Source organism: Equus asinus, chromosome 7, assembly GCF_041296235.1.
Source record: "Equus asinus isolate D_3611 breed Donkey chromosome 7, EquAss-T2T_v2, whole genome shotgun sequence".
NCBI lineage: Eukaryota > Metazoa > Chordata > Mammalia > Perissodactyla > Equidae > Equus > Equus asinus.
In genome coordinates, this window is record NC_091796.1 from 59227715 (window position 1) to 59233714 (window position 6000).

The following is a 6000-nucleotide window of genomic DNA, read 5'->3' on the forward strand; positions in this document are numbered from 1 at the left end:
CCTGCGGCTTGCTCAGCAGTGCCTGTGACTCTGGCCTCTGTGCGTGGCTGACGACACTATGTCACTGTTTTCAGAGCATGGCTCATAACATCAGCCAGAATCACTCAGGGCCAGTTAATCAGAAGGAAGAGGTGATAACGGCATCTTTTATGATGTACAGTTACGTGATAAGATGCAGACGTAATGAGAGCTCTTTTCTTCTGGAAAAGATTAAAGACACAAAATCCTGGCTTAGGAAGAAAAGACTCTTTGTCCTGTTGAAACAAAGTGACCGGATGTCTTGATTGAGGCGGAACGGGGTCCTGATACTTTAGGGACGGACCCCCATCTGTGGGGTTTTTGGGGTTATTTCCCTCTGTTTCCTGAGTTTGTGCGGCACGACTTAGAGGAATCTGAACTCTTCTGGGGCTGGCCTTCCTCCCCTGGGAAGGAGCGGCCGCACTCAGAGACAGGGGCGGTGTCTTCCCCAGCAGAGAGAGGCCAGGGGATTGAGCTCTGAGATGCTTTCCTAACACTCATTTTTGGGGGGTGCAGCATCACTAGCTTGCCAAGACCAGCACCTGCGATCCAGAACTAGCTCCCTGCTTATCCCTCTCCATGGAAGCTGTTCTGATTTCCCTCCCACGACAATCCATCAAGTGGACATCATCGACCACATCAGAGGAATAGGAAGAAAACTCCAGAGCTTTGGAACTGCTACCAGGAAGACGGTGTTTGTTCTTCCCACACTCCGACGTAGAGAAAAGGCTACTCTACACAGAGAAGGGGGACTTCTCTCCTCTAAGTTGGTGGCTATGGTGGGAGTTTGGTGAAGTTGGGAGTTAGAAGGCTGAGAACCTGCCAGTAACTAACCAGCCATGTGGCCTGGGGCAAAGTAATTTCCCTTCTCGAAGCCGATGTCTTCACCTGTGAGTTTAGAGGCTTGCATGAAAGACTGACCCATGTCCCTGAAGGCAAGGACTGTATCCACTGCGGTGGACACTGGATTTCCAGCACCCTGCATGTGCCTGGGGCACAACAGGACCTCAGAAAACACTGCTGAATGAAACAGTGAACGCCTACAGGAATGAAACAACCCCTAAAAGTCCCCTTTGCCTCTCAATTCTGTGTTTCTAGACAGATTTTTTTTAATCACTCAGTTCACCTATCTGCAAAGTTTGACAATCACGTAATATTCACACAGACCACACAACATACTCACATACTCACACAAGGCTGTTTCAGTGATTAATGAGAAAATATTTGGGATCATATTCTGTAGCAAACAATGCACTCACAGTCTTTGCTATCATATAGGCCAGTGGTGACTTCAAGAGTGGGCTAAGTGGACGGGACGTGAAAAGCAGTTACTGACGAGGCTTTGAAATCTGACTGGACAGGACATCTCAGGGGCACGCAGGGCACTCTCCCAGTGCTGCCACTTTAGGATTTTTGAACATCAAACAAAGCTTCTGGAATGACATTTTGGTGTTTTCAGTAGACACAAATGAAGAACATGTGGGTTCAATTTCACTACACGTATACACTAGACTGCGGAGGAACATCCTGCAGAAAGAATGTGAGATTGGGGAAAAACCTACGTTTTTAAAAAAATGCAATAATTCAAAAAGAAAGGAAAACTAGTATTTAATGAGTGCATGGTATTGGCCAAATGCTTTATATACATCATCTCGTCTAATCCTCATAGCACCCCATAGAATATGGACTGCTACCCCTCGTTTATAGATAAGGCAGGGGGAGTTCAGAGAGGGTGAGTTATTACAGGAAGTCACAGTCTGCCAAAGCTGAGAGTCAAACCCAAGTCTGACTGTTACTGTTACTATTCTCAGTTTTTAAGATGTGAAAACTGGCACTAAGAGAAGTTAAGGTATTTGCCAATGCCCCTGACTTTGGTACTAACGTTGGAAGTCATATACAAATCTTCTGGCCAAAACCCCTCTGATTTTCCTACAGATCTCTCTTGGCATTTCACTCATCAGTTGGCCAACAGCTTCTTGCAGATAGAAATCATAAAATCATATTTTGTGTGTCTTTGTTGCAGAGCCAGTATCGGTATGATCCAGGAATGTGTTGGAGCTTTCCAAACCCCTCCTTGGACGTCTCACTCTTCAGGTTTACCTTTTAAGCTTGTTAGTTAGCCTTTCATTGTGCCTCCGATAGCCAAGATGTTCAATAATTGCCTCTCATCGTTTTTGACAAACGCCTGGGTGAAGGCTATTCACAGTTGGCAAGTTCCAAGTCAGGTCAGATAAAGGCAGCCTTGAGAATGGCATCTTCCAGGGAACCAGGGGTCAAATAATGACAGTTCTCTGGAAATGGGGCTTTGAAGGAGCTCCAAACCTATTCTGCCCCTTCAGTGGTTGCCAGGCTACTGGTTTTCACCATAATCATAGGCTACTTGTTTTCAAGACTACTATGGAGCCTGGGGAGAGGGGGAGTTGTAGGAATAGGGCAAGTTAAAACATCAGAAAGCTCACTGTTCTTCTGGAGAGTCAGCTTTTTTCTTGACCCAACATTCCCTGGGTTGTTGCAAGGCTTTGGTTCATCTCTAGAGTTCTGAAAAAGTTGATTCTGACCATTTTTTGCCAGTGTTACCATTGGTCTTACGGAGGAGAGAATTTTCAGAGGTCCTGACTCCACAATTTTCACTGATGTCCATCTATTTTATTTAAGTTTAATTAATTTAAATTTAAATAGCTACATGGGATGAGTAGCTACCACATCGGATAGCGCATCTATAAAGTACAGTGTGCAGTCAATTAGTCAATTGGAAATCAACTCAATTTTTATAGATATATACAAATATAGTGAACAAAATCACAAAAACAAAATGAATAAATCTTTTTAAATGAAACAAAATTTTATAATTTTTTAAAACCTTTCCAAATTTTTCAAAAATGTAATGAAGAATATAGATATCTTTCCATATATATGCATGATGTGAAATGGGACCTCCAAAGGAAGGCAGCCCCAAGGGTTCCTGTATCCTAAACTAGCACTGCTACCCATTGATCTATAGAGGTTATTTTAAAAATAGAGGTTAGACCATTTTACATATTTAGTTATTTAGCCAACTTGCAGCTTTCTAAGCTAAATGTAGTATAAACACAACAACAATAACAAGAATTGTCATTATTGAGGAACTACTTGCACTGCGTTTTGCAAGCTTTGTCCTTTGATCTTCCCAAGGGCCCAGTGAGGTCAAGTGTCATCGTGTCCATTTTGCAGATGAGGAGACTTGAAGGCGTGAGGCAGCTCACCCAAGGCCACACACCCAAGGTGTGCCGAGACCCATCCTCTTAATTCGTAAAGAGATGAGCCATATTGTGTGTCATTCGTGCTTCTCCGGGAGTGTTTCATTTGGATTCATTTCAAAGTCACTTTGTTTATTTTGGGCATATCTCCATTTTGCCCTCTCAGACCACACCCAAGGGGCAGGGAGCTGGTGGTCCAGAGAGCCACAAATTTGTCTCTCTAAAGGCATTGACACTTCTTTCATAAAAACTTGGACGGGATCAGGAACAGTGGACTCCTCACACACCTTGTGTTTCCCAGTTTGGAAAACATGATTCTCCTGTCCAGAACTCCGTAAGAAGGTTTGATGGGGACTTTCCCAGTTTGGGCACAAAGTTCCACATCCCAGGAAACTTCTAATTCCCAGGCAAACGTGGCAGTCAGCCCACCCGTAAGGGAGGTGAGGAAATAGCAGATAACCCCCTGGATTCAGCTGGGGTAGAGAAGCAGCAGTCTCCACTGGGCTGTCAGTTGCAGATTGCCCAATTTAACCCCCTTTTTTGCTGAGGAAAAAACCCTCTTTCGCTGAAAAAAACACATCTCCTTTATTTGATAGGGCTGGGAACAAGAACTTCAGGGTCTTGTCCCGGGAGCTAGAACAATGGCTGTGACCGGCCCCTGGAGACAAGGATCTTTCTATTTCTCTGCAAGTGAACAGCACATGCATGAGCCTTCAATGTGGAGTCAGCATTCCTCCTGCATGACTCGGAGTCCCATCCCAGGTGTAGACAGACATCCATTTCACTCTGGGAATGTCAACACTTAGGGTGGTAATCTGACCAGCTAAAATCTGCCTCGAGCTAGGATGTCTATATGTTCATCGTTGGGGTTGCTCCCCCAGTTAAGTGTCAGCGTTAAAAGGAAGAAAACGTCAGATAAAAACTCAGAGTCACCAAACAGCTAAATGGTTGGCATCATGTTGGCAAAACCTGCAGACATTTTTACTGGGCTCCCCAGTACTGTCCTCTCCCTCTTCCTTCATCTGGCTACCTGCTGTATCTCCTTTGGATTCCAGCATAAGCTTCACTTCTTCTGAGAAGACTGCCCAGGCCTGCCATCACTCACTCCACACACTCACATGCACCAGACACTCTCCTTTGACAGCATCTTCACACTGCCTCTTGCAGTTACTTACACACTTGTCCGCATAGCTTCCGGGGGACAAGGACTGTGTCTGCCTTGTTCACAGCTCTACGGCCAGCATCTGGTACACACAGTCCTCGCACATCGTTGGGGCACATTAAATAGTTCTGAAATGAACGGTCGGTGGCCTGTATTCAATTACCAGGTGTTCTTGACCTGAAACTTACAAGTATCTGTCATATTAAACTTTTCAGGAAACCAGATGTCATCTTTCTTCTTACTGGAGTGTTTGTCTCTTCTGGGGGAAGATATGGGAACACAAATAATAACATGATCCCAATTGACTATCACCAGAGCTCTGTGAAGTATGCAGGCTACACGTTATTATCTCCATTTTATAGATGAGGAAACTGAAATGAGAGCCAAAATGTGAGGAAAAAAGAGGAAGGATAACCTCTACCTCCCATCAGGAGGCCAGGGCAAAGCTGCTCATGGAGCACGGGTGCTCTCCACTGCCAGCACTCCCAGAAACGCGGGGACACATGACACATGGGATCTCTGGCAGACTGAGCAGAAGTCGGCCTGGGTCTCGTCACCAGCATTGTAGGGACATTCTTCTACTTTACCTCTTGCCCTCTGATTTCTTATCCTCTGGGCTGCCGGGAAGCCAAACAAAATGGAGAGCAGCTGAATTTAAAATATTTTGATGCCTTCATCTAGCTCAATAAATTGAAAATACATAGGTTTGGTTTCAAACTGATACACTGGAGTTTAGGATTAGGGATTCTGTTCTCCTGCTTGGTTGGATTTCTTTTTAACGACATTAGTTCCATTCATGCTTGAGTAAACAAGGAATATTTGATTCCAGCTGAGTGTTCAGTAAATTAGCGCAGCTCACTCCACGTATCAGTCACAGCTCACTGCATTTCTAGCCCATAAGAGAAAGCACATCCCCTGTCTACCACCACAGCACATCCGGCCCAGGCTGGGGCATCTCAGAGTGTTAACACACAGGGCAGCACTTGCCCACTGGCTGGAAGAGCAACATGGAGACCCTTGCATGGATACAGCTCAGGCTGCAAGGGGCTCCCAGATTTCCCAGATGCTGGCTGGTGGCAAACCACACCAAGTAGCACTTGTTTCAGGAAGATCAACTGAAGCAGGGTCGGTGGGAGGTGGGAAGCTTGTCCCAAGGGATCCGCTACATTAGAGACCCCAGACAAACGTTGGCTCACTATTCTAGGTTTCAACCTGCCACAGCAGCTCTAGCACAGACCACCAAAGCCCTCTTATCATCTTTCAAGAAGCTCAACACAGGAAATAAGTGAGGATGTGCTGAGACAGAGAAACACCACCCTAGTAACCCCCTAGGTCCTTCCTCCCCTGGGAGCCTTCCCTGACCACCAAGGCAGAGCTCAGGGTCCCTCGTCCTTGCTTCCAAGTCCCTGCGCATAAGGAGCCAGCACCTCGCTCTTTGTTTAGTAAATTGTGTGTTACCACGTTGGCCTCCCCTCCTGGGCTGTGAGCTTCTTGGGACAAGAGGATTTGTCTTGGTTGCCTTTCTAGCCAAGCACCAGTTCCTAGCATGGGACTCACGCACGCCCTGGCTTCAGTGACCTGTGT